The sequence below is a fragment of the Triticum urartu genome, chromosome 5 (genome assembly GCF_003073215.2).
Source record: "Triticum urartu cultivar G1812 chromosome 5, Tu2.1, whole genome shotgun sequence".
NCBI lineage: Eukaryota > Viridiplantae > Streptophyta > Magnoliopsida > Poales > Poaceae > Triticum > Triticum urartu.
The window spans coordinates 106,617,401-106,634,306 of NC_053026.1; positions in this window are offsets into that span (position 1 = coordinate 106,617,401).

The following is a 16,906-nucleotide window of genomic DNA, read 5'->3' on the forward strand; positions in this document are numbered from 1 at the left end:
AGTAATTGGCCTATCCATCATTCCAAGCAAAATATGTGAGTGGTAGAAAGAGAAGAACGTATACCAAATGTACCTTGACCAAAGTTGAAGGTGGATCAAAGATCACTCCAATGTGGAACAAGGAAATAGCACAATTGGTACCAATTCTTGTCATTTTCTCACACCTACACAAGTAAAAGCTTATGGTGGAGCTTGGTTAGGATGGTGGCACAAAATTTGATGCAATTGTTAGTGAGCTTCAATAATGTTGGAAAAGATTCGCAAGTTTGCAATGCAACAAGTAGACCAAGCAATATAAGGTACACGGAAACACACACGCAAAGAGATAAGTGGGGTCATGCAACCAAGGATGAGCCAACATGTGGAATCCACGAAAATGCTCTTGTTCCACAACATTAGAGAGACGCTAGCACGATTGCACAATAGGCGGATACGAAGACTTGTGCACAACCTACTAAGCAAAAATGCAACGACTTCTATCCCAAGTATGCTCTATGTATGGTGTTTCGATGATATGATCCAAAATGATCTAGTATGACAATCTTAATGTTGTATGATGCTATGGTTCTTGCTTAAAAGCTCTTTGCTTATCTTTCCCTTATGCTTAAAAGCCTGTTTGGCTCTTTGTTGTTTGAGCTCTTTTCTCTTGCAATGCTTCACGAACCAGGATAGCACTTGTGTATGCGATGACAACCTTGTGACACAAGAGATGATACCAAGATATGCACCGATGATATGTATCTATGCTATGGGAAGTATGACCACTAATGTGCAGAAGTCACGTTGCCGACAATACTCAAAGGCTAGTCTCGATGGGTAAGCGACGCAAAGAGTAAGGCTGTGATGGCTATCAATGTAATGAAAAGAATGATGTATCACTATACCAAGATGAGTTTACCACTTCTTGCTTACGGTATGGTGTCAAAATGGTGGCACGAATACCAAGAAGATATAGCCGAGATGGTTGTTGTTGATGGCGCGTCCGTCGCGAAGATGAGCGGCGATGATGTTGATGTCGAACCGTACCTAAATAGCCGAAACACAATAGGACATGGAACCACAACTCAAATTCTCAAAGAAAAATGTGACATAATTGTCGGAGTTGGTAGTGGTAAGCGATGGTGGTGTATGTGGTATATGGCGGTGCTATGCGGAAGTGGTGGTGGTGTGCGGAAGTGTATTTGGGCACCGGAACAAAATTTGGCGAAACATGGACGGAAAACGAGGCAGTGGATGGAGATATTGCTGCCAGGGGCCGAATGTCCGGGCTTGAAAGCCGGATGTCCGAGCTGTCGGGCCGGATGTCCGGGCTCTAGATCCATGGACGAACTCGAAGATCTTCACGTGGAGAGGTCAAATCCGGCCAAATTCGGAGAAATTTGTGGATGGAAATTGGGGAAAAGTGGATGGAAAGCTAGATCTACCTGCAACACACGAAATCCATGGATCAAATCCAACAAAACTTCATCACACCAACAAATCACAAAAAAAATTGGGGCAATTTTGTGGGGAAATTTTTGAATTAGGGACAAAATCAACAAAAACAAGGCTAGAAACACAACAGGGAGGCTCCGAAATTGTGATCAACCTGGCTCTAGATACCAAGATGATGTAGGGTAGGAACCCTAGGGGCCGATCTTTCACGAAAGGAGCGGATCTCACGAAGAACACGAGGGGGAAAACGAGGGAAATCACGTGGGGAAACACGAGAGAATCACTAAAACCAATAAGAAATAGTCACACATATGCTAGATCCTCAAACACATAAGAGGTATATGATCCACAGTCAACTAAGGATGATACAAGTAGCACGATCTTCTCCACGAGGAGGTCTTGATGTTCTTCCTGTGAAGGGGTCTTGAATCCGCTTGGGGGATCTTCTCCGAGGAGGCGCGATCCCCGAGGAGAAGGTAACCAAGTGGATGAGCAAAGCCCTCACACAAAATATGAGATAATCCCTTGCTAACCCTAAAACATAGGTAGGAGGAGAGTATATATAGTCTAGGGGGTAAAAGGATACATGGGCCTCGGCCCTTTACTGTGCGCAGACAGACGGGGCCGGACGTCCAGCCATCGGGCCAGATGTCCGGGCGTTCGCGGAAGGCCGGATGTCCGGGCTGGCGGGGGTTCTCTTCTGTCCTCTATTGCAGCTTTTCCGGATATCTGGGCATTGGGGCCGGATGTCCAGGCTGGGGCTGGACGTCCGGGGCCTGTAGATGTCCAGCGGATGGAAGGCTGCTGTAGCTGATGTCCCCAGCGGCTAGATGTCCGGGCTCGAGGCGAGATGTCCGGGCCCTGGAGCTGCCTTCTTCTCCTTTTGGCGTTCCTCTTCATCCGTGGACTTGGTGGCTTGTCCGTCTTCACGTGCATCTTTGGTAGGGTCCTCTTGGTACCTAATCATGCACAACATCTCATACTTAGGTAGTAGCCATGTCTCGAGAGAATTACATGTAATATCACTAAGGAGAGATGTCCCCTCGGTCTCGAGAGATCTAGCTCTAGCTCAAGTCATAGGTTCTCTTGGCACTTCATGAGGCGATGGTAGGTCCATGGGGATGACCGTAGGATGCTCCGCAGCATCAAGACTATTTAAGCTTATGGGTAGGATAAGGTAATGAGGTGGAGCTGCAGCAAGCGCCAAGCAAAAATGGTGGCTAACATACGCAAATAAGAGTAAGATGAGAAGCTACGCAATAGTCGTGAAGCTAGAAGTGATCAGGAAGTGATCCTGAAACTACTTACATTCAAACATAACCCAAGACCGTGTTCACTTTGCGGACTCCGCCAGAAAGAGACCATCACAGCTACACATGCGGTTGATTCATTTTAATTAAGTTAAGTGTCAAGTTATCTACAAACGGATACTAACAAATTCCCATCTGCCACATAACCGCAGATAGAACGAACAACTAGCAAGCAAAGATAGAAGTGATATCGAGGGTATGGTCATCTTGCCTGAGATCTCGGAAGGAAGAAGAATGAGTCCATGAAGAAGGCAAACGAACGTAGTCGAACGAATCCTCACAACTCCAGAACGAAACCGAAGCTAATGAGAGAAGCAACCCAGAAAGAAGCAAGAATCATAGTAAATAACCCATCACATAAACTTGGCATGATGCACAACCAATTATGATGCATGTCCAGTTTAAAGAGGCATGGCATGGCAAAGTGCAACAAATAATACTACAAATTAAGTGGAGCTTAATATGCAACGAGTTTCATATTGACGAAACACCACATTCAATTATTTAATTCTCTCTCAATTATGTACCAACACTATTAAATGTTATTAAACATGGCAAGAGGTGAAGCATAATTAAACTAACTATTTAGGCAAGTTTAAATGAGGCCGGAAACGACAAACAACAATTCTAGAAAATCCCCATATGCATGTTATTAATTTGGTACTGTTCTGCCTAAAACCATATTTTTATAGTTGTTAAACATGCAAAGTAATGCCACCATGTTAGTCTATGCATTTTTCTACCCCATTTACATAAAAATATTATTTAAATCCGAGCTACGGTTAATTAGTTATGAAATAAATCATTTTACCATGGCATTTAAGCAAGTTTAAAACAAACAACATTTTTAACATGGATGAAAGTTGCAAATTAAGAAACTAGACAAAATTCTAAGCATTTTACATATTAAGTTTGTTCAATTTGGATGCACGGTTGGTGAGATATTAAATGCATGATGTCCAAGGGTTTTTCTATAAAATAGGTAAATCGTGGAATAATTGCTAAACTCGCAGAGCCGTAAAAATATTACATGGGCCGAATCCATGCACTGTGCGGAACAGGACATGGATGCTAGGGGTGGCCTCACCTAATGGGCCTTGGCCCGGTGATGGAGGAGACGCCGCTAGGCCTGGCGTGGTGCGGGAGGTTGGGCCTCGTGGGGATGCAGAGGAGGCCTCGCGCGGGCGAGTGGCGTTGTTCTGTCGCTCGAAGAAGAGGCAAGGTCGACGCGGCAGGAGCTCGCCGGACTCAGACGGACGGTGGCTGGAGCGGGTAGAGGTCAGGCGACGACGGGGATGGGTGGATCCGGGACGGGGTCGCTGGATCCAGCCAGCAGCACGGTCAACCGGCAGGGCGACGCGGAGCTCCATCGGCTATCCATGGCGGCGGTGCACCTGCGAGGAGGAAGCCAGGAGGTGAGAGGGAGCGATAACCGGTAGCAGGGAAGAAAGGAAGAGGGGAGCGCGGGGTCGCCTGATGTAGCGGCAGCGTTCGCCGGCGCGGCTCTCGGTGGCCATCGCGGTTCGGCGAGGTGGCGGTGGGTCGGGCGCAGAGGGAGCTAGGGGACGCTGTGGGATGTGGCGTGGGGCACTCGGGCACTCGAGATCTCGCGGCTCGGCACGCGGTCGGGCCCAGATCCGGCCTGGGGCGGGCCGGCTGCGGGCTTCCGTGGGCCGCGACGGTGCTAGGGTGTGTGGAGGCCATGTGGCTTGCGCCGACTGGCTAGAGGTGGCTAAGGGATGAGGTGGCACGATGTGGTTGGCTGCAGGGGCGCTGGCGTCGGTGCCAAGTGGCGGAGGGGGAGCGCTGGGCACGGATTTCGAGGTGGCGGCGGCGGCTGCAAGGTGGGAGAAGACTAGGGGTAGGTGGAGGCTAGGAAGTGCCCAAAAATGGCAAGGGGAGAGGTTTATATAGGGCAAGTTTAGGGTTAGGGGTTTTGGACCGTATTGGAGCGCTCCGATCGCGATCTGATGCACCGGTCGAGAGGGGAGGTTGGTTGGGCTTAGGTGGGCTTAGTGGGCTGTGTATGAGAGGTCTTGGGCTGAGAAGAGAGAGACGGAAATGCAACCCGGCAAGGTTTCCGGAGACCGAAAACGTCTGATGGTTTGACCGACTATAATGTCGCAATAGTTATCCGTTGGGGCATCAAACGGACTCTGAATGCGATGAAATTTGGCAGGCGGTCTACTGACAACATAACAACACCGCATGCCAACTTTCAACCCATTCCGAGAACATTTTCCGGCCACTTATAAAATAATATTTCGGAGGTGCTGCGGGCGCGTGCGAGTGTGTCTTGGCTCAGAACGGACAAGGGGGGGGGGACTGGGGGAACCCGGACGGATGCAAGTTTTGCCAAGGGCGGCCCAAATCGGTACCCCTTCTTCGTCGATTTCTTCTCTTGCGGGCTCTGCCCCCCTTTCTCTGACTTCAACAATGACGTCATGCAGACCTACGACTTCCATCTTTTGGATCTCACACCAAACGTCGTGGCGTGCATGGCTCTTTTTGCCCACCTCTGCGAGGGCTTTGCCGGGGTGCTCCCTAGCACGGCGCTCTTCCGCCACTACTTCTCCCCTCGTCTACAACCTGGGGGTGCCATCTCTGTGAGCATCGCCTGGATCCCGAGGACCCAGGAGAAAGGCACGTACTCGGAGGGTGCCCAGAAGGAGAGGTGGGAGGAGTGGCGGGGCCGGTGGTGCTGGATCGAGGAGGAGGACCCGCAAGAGTTTTGCCGGGTTCGTCAGAGCCTGCTGACCCGCCGCACGGACTGGAGCCACCTCGACGCGAACAACAAGAAGCTCTCGATCGGCACCACCAGGATCCATCGCCTCACCACAGCCGGGCTCACCCTCGATATGATTGGGGCGGACTTCATCCATCGCCGACTCACCCCGCTACACAACAAGGGGAGGCCGGCCTAGTACTTCAGGAATGCGGCCAATGTCATGAGGCTCTGCCCTGGCCTGAAGCATAACTTCACGGTGACGGGGCTTGTCCATTTCTATCAAAGGCTCTTTCAGCTTGATGTGGGCAGCGACGGCAGGGCTGAGAGGACCAGCAGGGCCACGAAGGCCGGCAAGGCCATCAAGGGCCCCCTGTTTGGGTTGCCGGCGGGAGTGGTCCCGCTGAGCAATAACTCTCGCCAGTCCGCCGTCATCGCCATGATGCCGAAGTTCAACGCACATGGCCTTAACTCAGCCTGGGCTGAGCCGCCAGTGGAGAAGGCGCATGAGTTCTTCGATGCCTTGTCGGATGCTTATGTCCGCGACGAGCTGCTGCTCATCCAGGACACCATCAAGGCGGATGTGGACTACATCATCGCCAGGGCGGCGGAGGCGGCGCTCTCCAGGGAGGTCGGGAGCGCTGGCGGCGTGGAGGATGAGGCCGACGTGGCCGTGGAGGAGAGGGTGTTCGCCTGGTGGGCGGAGTCTGCCGGGGAGGCCAGCGGCACCGATCATGAGGCTCCGCTAGTTGAAGATGCAGGCGAAGAGTCGTCCGAAGAGGAGGTCGAGGTGAAGGACCCTCCGGCCGCGGGGAGGCGGCATGCCTTGCGGTGGGCTACCTCTGGCGATCCGGTCCGGCCCGGTAGGACTACGCAGTGGCAGCCGGCCCGGGGGAGCTCGTGCGTGAGACGAGGGCGATGAAGGCCGCGGCAGCAAAGAAGGTGGTGAAGGCCGCGGTGGTGAAGAGGACAACAACTGCTTCTTCCTCGTCCAAGCGGCACCGGACCCTGTCCCCTTCTCCTCCTCCTTCAGACAGCACCTTGGAGGCCGAGTTCGACCTGGGGTCCTATAGCCCGGCAAGGAAGAGGAAGCTAACGGAGAAGAAGGTGGAGAACAAGTAAGTATTCTTCCCCATCATCTCTTGAACTTACGCATGTGTTATCTTCCTTTGATTTGGTATCATATTCACAGGGACACGGAGACGCTGGCGCAGAGGGTGGCGAAGAGGGCCAAGGCCTCAGCGGGCGACAAGCTCGCGGCGGGTACTTCGCATACACCGCTATTGGTGGAGAGCAGCCCGGACAACAGCCCCCGACGCAGCCCCTGCTTCAGCCCCCAGCGTGAGTCCGCCACTCACTCTTTAACTGATGAGCCTTGGGGTGTGAATCTTTGATGCTTACCTTGCCGGGTTTCCAGGAGCAGAACGGCAGCAGGAGGAGCCGCCGAGGGCCACCCCCAACACGCCGCCCCCTCGACTACGCCGCCCAGAGGGGCGTCCCCGGCAAGGGCATCGACCACTGATCCAAAACATATGGAGGAGGAGGGAGCGAGCTTGGTTGTTGGTGGCTCTACCCCGGCAATGAACATTGGCGGGGAAGACGCCACTTCTTCCCAGCCTGGTGCGGGTAAGTTGTTCGCTTATTGTCCCTGTTCCTTCTTCTTCTTTTTGAATCTTGATCTTGGCTCCATCTCATTACCCTTCTTGGTTTCCAGGCCCTTCCTCGGCGTCCGGGAGGATATCAACACCGTCATCGAGGAGGTCACCAAGGACGCCGAGGACGAGGCCAACAAGATTGCCGCCGAGGAGTCCGCCAAGAACGCTGCTGAAGAGGCCGGCAAGGGGCCTGTCGAGGAGGCCAGCAAAGGGCCTGCCGGGGAGGGGTTGGTGGACGATCAACCTTCTTCCTCAGCTGCCTCTGGCTCGGGCAAATATTTAAAGGTGAGCGACGACCTATTCATCCACCTCCCAGGAACGGCAAGCACCAGGGCGCCAACCGAGGGGGAGGTGTTCGATGACGAGGCTCTCGCTGCCGCCGGGCTTGAGGTTGTCGACAAACCGAGCGCCGGTGGAGGCGGTTCCTGCTACCTCTTGAGCTTGCGTTGGTTTTCCCCGAATAGGAAGGGATGATACAGCAAAGTAGCGTAAGTATTTCCCTCAGTTTTTGAGAACCAAGGTATCAATCTAGTAGGAGGCCACGCTCAAGTCCCTCGTACCTGCACAAAACGATAGCTACTCGCAACCAACGCGATTAGGGGTTGTCAATCCCTTCACGGTCACTTACGAGAGTGAGACCTGATAGATATAATATTTTTGGTATTTTTGGTATAAAGATGCAAAGTAAAAAGTAAAGGAAAAGTAAAAAAGCAAAACAACATTAAAGTGATGGAGATTGATATGATGAGAATAGACCTGGGGGCCATAGGTTTCACTAGTGGCTTCTCTCAAGAGCATAAGTATTCTACGGTGGGTGAACAAATTACTTTTGAGCAATTGACAAAATTGAGCATAGTTACGAGAATATCTAGGCATGATCATGTATATAGGCATCACGTCCGTCACAAGTAGACCGAAACGATTCTGCATCTACTACTATTACTCCACTCATCGACCGCTATCCAGCATGCATCTAGAGTATTAAGTTAAAAACAAAGTAACGCCTTAAGCCAGATGACATGATGTAGAGAGATAAATTCCTGCAATATGAAATAAATCCCATCTTGTTATCCTCGATGGCAACGATGCAATACGTGCCTTGCTGCCCCTTCTGTCACTGGGAAAGGACACCGCAAGATCGAACCCAAAGCTAAGCATTTCTCCCATGGCAAGAACTACCAATATAGTTGGCCAAACCAAACTGATAATTCGAAAAGACTTGCAAAGATAACCAATCATACATAAAAGAATTCAGAGAAGATTCAAATATTATTCATAGATAGACTTGATCATAAACCCACAATTCATCGGTCTCAACAAACACACCGCAAAAATAAGATTACATCGAATATATCTCCACAAGAGAGGGGGTGAACTTTGTATTGAGATCCAAAAGGAGAGAAGAAGCCATCTAGCTACTAACTATGGACCCGAAGGTCTGAGGTAAACTACTCACACTTCATCGGAGAGGCTATGATGATGTAGAAGCCTACCGTGATGACGGAACTCTCCGGCGGAGCTCCGGAACAGGCCCCAAGAAGGGATCTCGTGGATACAGAAAGTTGCGGCCGTGGAATTAGGTTTTTGGATCCCTCTCTAATCGTTTGGGGGTACATATGTATATATAGGAGGAAGAAGTATGTCGGTGGAGCTCCAAGGGGCCCACGAGGCAGGGGGCGCGCCCCCCACCCTCGTGACCGCCTCTCTGATGCCTTGGCATAGGGTCCAAGTCTCCTGGATCACGTTTGGTGAGAAAATCACGTTCCCGAAGGTTTCATTCCGTTTGGACTCCGTTTGATATTCCATTTCTTCGAAACACTGAAATAAGCAAAAAACGCAATTCTGGGTTGGGCCTCCGGTTAATAGGTTAGTCCCAAAAATAATATAAAAGTGGAAAATAAAGCCCAATATAGTCCAAAACAGTAGATAATATAGCATGGAACAATCAAAAATTATAGATACGTTGGAGACGTATCAGGCATCCCCAAGCTTAATTCCTGCTCGTCCTCGAGTAGGTAAATGATAAAAAGAGAATTTTTGATGTGGAGTGCTACTTGGCATAATTTCAATGCAAATCTTCTTAATTATGATATGAATATTCAGATTCGAAAGATTCAGGACAAAAGTTTATATTGACATAAAAATAATAATAATACTTCAAGCATACTAACAAAGCAATTATGTCTTCTCAAAATAACATGGCCAAAGAAAGTTATCCCTACAAAATCATATAGTCTGGCTATGCTCTATCTTCACCACACAAAGTATTTAAATCATGCACAACCCGAATGAAAAGCCAAGCAATTGTTTCATACTCTAACTTTTTCAGAACTTTTTCAATCTTCACGCAATACATGAGCGTGAGCCATGGATATAGCATTATAGGTGGAAGGGAATGGTGGTTATGGAGAAGGCAAAAAGGAGAAGATAGCCTCACATCAGCTAGGCGTATCAACAGGCTATGGACATGCCCATCAATAGATATCAATGTGAGTGAGTAGGGATTGCCAGGCAACGGATGCACTAGAGCTCTAAGTATATGAAAGCTCAAAAAGAAACTAAGTGGGTGTGCATCCAACTTGCTTGCTCATGAAGACCTAGGGCAATTTGAGGAAGCCCATCATTGGAATATACAAGCCAAGTTCTATAATGAAAGATTCCCACTAGTATATGGAAGTGATAACATGAGAGACTCTCTACTATGAACATCATGGTGATACTTTGAAGCACAAGTGTGGTAAAAGGATTGTAACATTGTCCCTTCTCTCTTTTTCTCTCATTTTTTTACTTGGGCCTTTTCACTTTTTTATGGCCTCTTTTCGTCCGGAGTCTCATCCCGACTTGTGGGGGAATCATAGTCTCCCTCATCCTTTCCTCACTGGGACAATGCTCTAATAATGATGATCATCACACTTTTATTTTTCTTATAACTCAACAATTACAACACGATATTTAGAACAAAATATGACTCCATTTGAATGCCTCCGGCGGTGTACCGGGATATGCAATGACTCATCACTGACGTGTATGAAAGAATTATGAATGGTGGCTTTGCCACAAATACGATGTCAACTACATGATCATGCTAAGCAATATGACAATAATGGAGTGTGTCATAATAAACAGAATGGTGGAAAGTTGCATGACAATATATCTCGGAATGGCTATGGAAATGCCATAATAGGTAGGTATGGTTGCTGTTTTGAGGAAGGTATATGGTGGGTGTATGATACCGGCGAAAGGTGCGCGGTATTAGAGAGGCTAGCAAAGGTGGAAGGGTGAGAGTGCGTATAATCCATGGACTCAATATTAGTCATAAAGAACTCATATACTTATTGTAAAAATCTACAAGTTATCAAAGAAAAGTATTACGCGCATGATCCTAGGGGGATAGATTGGTAGGAAAAGACCATCGCTCATCCCCGACCACCACTCATAAGGAAGACAATCAATAAATAAATCATGCTCCGACTTCATCACATAACGGTTCACCATACGTGCATGCTACGGGGGTCACAAACTTCAACACAAGTATTTCTCAAATTCTCAACTACTCAACTAGCATGACTTTAATATTATCACCTCCATATCTCAAAACAATTACCATGCTTCAATCTTTTCTTAGTATTCAACACACTCAAAAGAAAGTTTCACAAATCTTGAATACCAAGCATATTATTATTAAGCAAATTACCATGCTATTAAGAGACTCTCAAAATAATTTTAAGTGAAGCATGAGAGATCAATAGTTTCTTTAAAACAAATCCACCACCGTGCTCTAAAAGATCTAAGTGAAGCACATAGAGCAAAATTATAACGCTCAAAAGATATAAGTGAAGCACATAGAGCAAAACTACATAGCTCAAAAGATATAAGTGAAGCACATAGAGTATTCTATCAAATTTTAATTCATGTATGGCTCTCTCAAAAGGTGTGTACAGCAAGGATGATTGTGGCATACTAAGACACAAAGACACAAATAATACAAGACGCTCCAAGCAAAACACATATCATGTTGGTGAATAAAAATATAGCTCCAAGTAAATTACCGATGGAAGTGGACGAAAGAGGGGATGCCTTCCGGGGCATCCCCAAGCTTTGACTTTCTTGGTGTCCTTGGATTATCTGGGTGCCATGGGCATCCCCAAGCTTAGGCTCTTGCCACTCCTTGTTCCATGATCCATCAAAAGAATTACCCAAAACTTGAAAACTTCACAACACAAAACAAAGTAGAAAATCTCGTGAGCTCCGTTAGCGAAAGAAAACAAAAGACCACTTCAAGGTACTGTAATGAACTCATTATTTATTTATATTGGTGTTAAACCTACTGTATTCCAACTTCTCTATGGATTATAAACTATTTTACTAGCCATAGATTCATCAAAATAAGCAAACAACACACGAAAAACAGAATCTGTCACAAACCTTGTGAACCTCGTGAGCCTCTTACTCCTTGGAGTAGGGTCCAAGTCTCCTGGATCACGTTCGGTGAGAAAATCACGTTTCCCGAAGTTTTATTCCGTTTGGACTCCGTTTGATATTCCGTTTCTTCGAAACACTGAAATAGGCAAAAAACAACAATTCTGGGCTGGGCCTCCGGTTAATAGGTTAGTCCCAAAAATAATATAAAAGTGGAAAATAAAGCCCAATATAGTCCAAAACAGTATATAATATAGCATGGAGCAATCAAAAATTATAGATACGTTGGAGACGTATCAGGCATCCCCAAGCTTAATTCCTGCTCGTCCTCGAGTAGGTAAATGATAAAAAGAGAATTTTTGATGCGGAGTGCTACTTGGCATAATTTCAATGCAAATCTTCTTAATTGTGAATGAATATTCATTAGAAAGATTCAAGACAAAAGTTTATATTGACATAAAAATAATAATACTTCAAGCATACTAACAAAGCAATTATGTCTTCTCAAAATAACATGGCCAAAGAAAGTTATCCCTACAAAATCATATAGTCTGGCTATGCTCTATCTTCACCACACAAAGTATTTAAATCATGCACAACCCCGATGACAAGCCAAGCAATTGTTTCATACTCTAATTTCTCAAAACTTTTTCAATCTTCACGTAATACATGAGCGTGAGCCATGGATAGCACTATAGGTGGAATAGAATGGTGGTTGTGGAGAAGACAAAAAGGAGAAGATAGTCTCACATCAACTAGGCGTATCAACGGGCTATGGAGATGCCCATCAATAGATATCAATGTGAGTGAGTAGGGATTGCCATGCAACGGATGCACTAGAGCTATAAGTATATGAAAGCTCAAAAAGAAACTAAGTGGGTGTGCATCCAACTTGCTTGCTCATGAAGACCTAGGGCAATTTGAGGAAGCCCATCATTGGAATATACAAGCCAAGTTCTATAATGAAAGATTCCCACTAGTATATGGAAGTGATAACATGAGAGACTCTCTACTATGAACATCATGGTGATACTTTGAAGCACAAGTGTGGTAAAAGGATAGTAACATTGTCCCTTCTCTCTTTTTCTCTCATTTTTTTACTTGGGCCTTTTCACTTTTTTATGGCCTCTTTTCTTTCTCCTTTTTTATTTGGGCTTATTTGGCCTCTTTTATTTATTTTTCGTCCGGAGTCTCATCCCGACTTGTGGGGGAATCATAGTCTCCCTCATCCTTTCCTCACTGGGACAATGCTCTAATAATGATGATCATCACACTTTTATTTTTCTTATAACTCAACAATTACAACACGATATTTAGAACAAAATATGACTCCATTTGAATGCCTCCGGCGGTGTACCGGGATATGCAATGACTCATCACTGACGTGTATGAAAGAATTATGAATGGTGGCTTTGCCACAAATACGATGTCAACTACATGATCATGCTAAGCAATATGACAATAATGGAGTGTGTCATAATAAACGGAATGGTGGAAAGTTGCATGACAATATATCTCGGAATGGCTATGGAAATGCCATAATAGGTAGGTATGGTTGCTGTTTTGAGGAAGGTATATGGTGGGTGTATGATACCGGCGAAAGGTGCGCGGTATTAGAGAGGCTAGCAAAGGTGGAAGGGTGAGAGTGCGTATAATCCATGGACTCAATATTAGTCATAAAGAACTCATATACTTATTGTAAAAATCTACAAGTTATCAAAGAAAAGTATTACGCGCATGATCCTAGGGGGATAGATTGGTAGGAAAAGACCATCGCTCATCCCCGACCACCACTCATAAGGAAGACAATCAATAAATAAATCATGCTCCGACTTCATCACATAACGGTTCACCATACGTGCATGCTACGGGGGTCACAAACTTCAACACAAGTATTTCTCAAATTCTCAACTACTCAACTAGCATGACTTTAATATTATCACCTCCATATCTCAAAACAATTACCATGCTTCAATCTTTTCTTAGTATTCAACACACTCAAAAGAAAGTTTCACAAATCTTGAATACCAAGCATATTATTATTAAGCAAATTACCATGCTATTAAGAGACTCTCAAAATAATTCAAGTGAAGCATGAGAGATCAATAGTTTCTTTAAAACAAATCCACCACCGTGCTCTAAAAGATCTAAGTGAAGCACATAGAGAAAAATTATAACTCTCAAAAGATATAAGTGAAGCACATAGAGCAAAACTACATAGCTCAAAAGATATAAGTGAAGCACATAGAGTATTCTATCAAATTTTAATTCATGTATGGCTCTCTCAAAAGGTGTGTACAGCAAGGATGATTGTGGCATACTAAGACACAAAGACACAAATAATACAAGACTCTCCAAGCAAAACACATATCATGTTGGTGAATAAAAATATAGCTCCAAGTAAATTACCGATGGAAGTGGACGAAAGAGGGGATGCCTTCCAGGGCATCCCCAAGCTTTGACTTTTTGGTGTCCTTGGATTATCTTGGGGGTGCCATGGGCATCCCCAAGCTTAGGCTCTTGCCACTCCTTGTTCCATAATCCATCAAAAGAATTTACCCAAAACTTGAAAACTTCACAACACAAAACATAAAGTAGAAAATCTCGTGAGCTCCGTTAGCCAAAGAAAACAAAAAACAACTTCAAGGTACTGTAATGAACTCATTCTTTATTTATATTGGTGTTAAACCTACTGTATTCCAACTTCTATATGGTTTATAAACTATTTTACTATCCATAGATTCATCAAAATAAGCAAACAACACACGAAAAAGAGAATCTGTCAAAAACCTTGTGACCACCTCGTGACCGCCTCTTTGACTCCTTGGAGTAGGGTCCAAGTCTCCTGGATCACGTTCGGTGAGAAAATCACGTTCCCGAAGGTTTTATTCCGTTTGGACTCCGTTTGATATTCCGTTTCTTCGAAACACTGAAATAGGCAAAAAACAACAATTCTGGGCTGGGCCTCCGGTTAATAGGTTAGTCCAAAAAACAATATAAAAGTGGAAAATAAAGCCCAATATAGTCCAAAACAGTAGATAATATAGCATGGAGCAATCAAAAATTATAGATACATTGGAGACGTATCAGGCATCCCCAAGCTTAATTCCTGCTTGTCCTCGAGTAGGTAAATGATAAAAAAGAATTTTTGATGCGGAGTGCTACTTGGCATAATTTCAATGCAAATCTTCTTAATTGTGATATGAATATTCAGATTCGAAAGATTCAAGACACCAGACTATATTGACATCAAAAAATAATACTTCAAGCATACTAACAAAGCAATTATGTCTTCTCAAAATAACATGGCCAAAGAAAGTTGTCCCTACAAAATCATATAGTCTGGCTATGCTCTATCTTCACCACACAAAGTATTTAAATCATGCACAACCCCAATGACAAGCCAAGAAATTGTTTCATACTCTAACTTTTTCAAAACTTTTTCAATCTTCACGTAATACATGAGCATGAGCCATGGATATAGCACTATAGGTGGAATAGAATGGTGGTTGTGGAGAAGACAAAAAGGAGAAGATAGTCTCACATCAACTAGGCGTATCAACGGGCTATGGAGATGCCCATCAATAGATATCAATGTGAGTGAGTAGGGATTGCCATGCAACGGATGCACTAGAGCTATAAGTGTATGAAAGCTCAAAAAGAAACTAAGTGGGTGTGCATCCAACTTGCTTGCTCATGAAGACCTAGGGCAATTTGAGGAAGCCCATCATTGGAATATACATGCCAAGTTCTTTAATGTAAAATTCCCACTACTATATGAAAGTGATAGCATGAGAGACTCTCTACTATGAAGATCATGGTGCTACTTTGAAACACAAGTGTGGTAAAAGGATAGTAACATTGTCCCTTCTCTCTTTTTCTCTCATTTTTTTTGTTTCTTTTATTTTATTTTTATTTGGGCCTTTTCTCCTTTTTTTATGGCCTCTTTTTATTTGGGCTTCTTCGGCCTCTTTTTTTTATTTATTTTATTTTTCATCCGGAGTCTCATCCCGACTTATGGGGGAATCATAGTCTCCATCATTCTTTCCTCACTGGGACAATGCTATAACAATGATGATCATCACACTTTTATTTTTCTTACAACTCAACAATTACAACTCAATACTTAGAACAAAATATGACTCTATATGAATGCCTCCGGCGGTGTACCGGGATATGCAATATGAAAATGATGGAGTGTGTCATAATAAACGGAACGGTGGAAAGTTGCATGGCAATATATCTCAGAATGGCTATGGAAATGCCATAATAGGTAGGTATGGTGGCTGTTTTGAGGAAGGTATATGGTGGGTGTATGATACCGGCGAAAAGTGCGTGGTATTAGAGAGGCTAACAACGGTGGAAGGGTGAGAGTGCGTATAATCCATGGACTCAACATTAGTCATAAAGAACTCATATACTTATTGCAAAAATCTAGAAGTTATCAAAGCAAAGTATTACGCGCATGCTCCTAGGGGGATAGATTGGTAGGAAAAGACCATCGCTCGTCCCCGACCGCCACTCATAAGGAAGACAATCAATAAATAAATCATGCTCTGACTTCACCACATAATGGTTCACCACACGTGCATGCTACGGGAATCACAAACATTAACACAAGTATTCTTTAAATTCACAACTACTCAACTAGCATGACTTTTAATATTATCACCTCCATATCTCAAAACAATTATCATGTTTCAATCTTTTCTTAGTATTCAACACACTCAAAAGAAATTTCATAAATCTTGAGTACCAAGCATATTATTATTAAGCAAATTAACATGCTATTAAGAGACTCTCAAAATAATTTAAGTGAAGCATGAGAGATCAATAGTTTCTTTAAAACAAATCCACCACCGTGCTCTAAAGGATCTAAGTGAAGCACATAGAGCAAAATTATAATGCTCAAAAGATATAAGTGAAGCACATAGAGCAAAACTACTTAGCTCAAAAGATATAAATGAAGCACATAGAGGAAAACTACTTAGCTCAAAAGATATAAGTGAAGCACATAGAGCAAAACTACTTAGCTCAAAAGATATAAGTGAAGAACATAGAGTATTCTATCAAATTTTAATTCATGTATGGCTCTCTCAAAAGGTGTGTACAGCAAGGATGATTGTGGCATACTAAGACACAAAGACACAAATAATACAAGACGCTCCAAGCAAAACACATATCATGTTGGTGAATAAAAATATAGCTCCAAGTAAATTACCGATGGAAGTGGACGAAAGAGGGGATGCCTTCCGGGGCATCCCCAAGCTTTGACTTCTTGGTGTCCTTGGATTATCTTGGGGGTACCACGAGAATCCCCAAGCTTGGGCTCTTGCCACTCCTTGTTCCATAATCCATCAAAA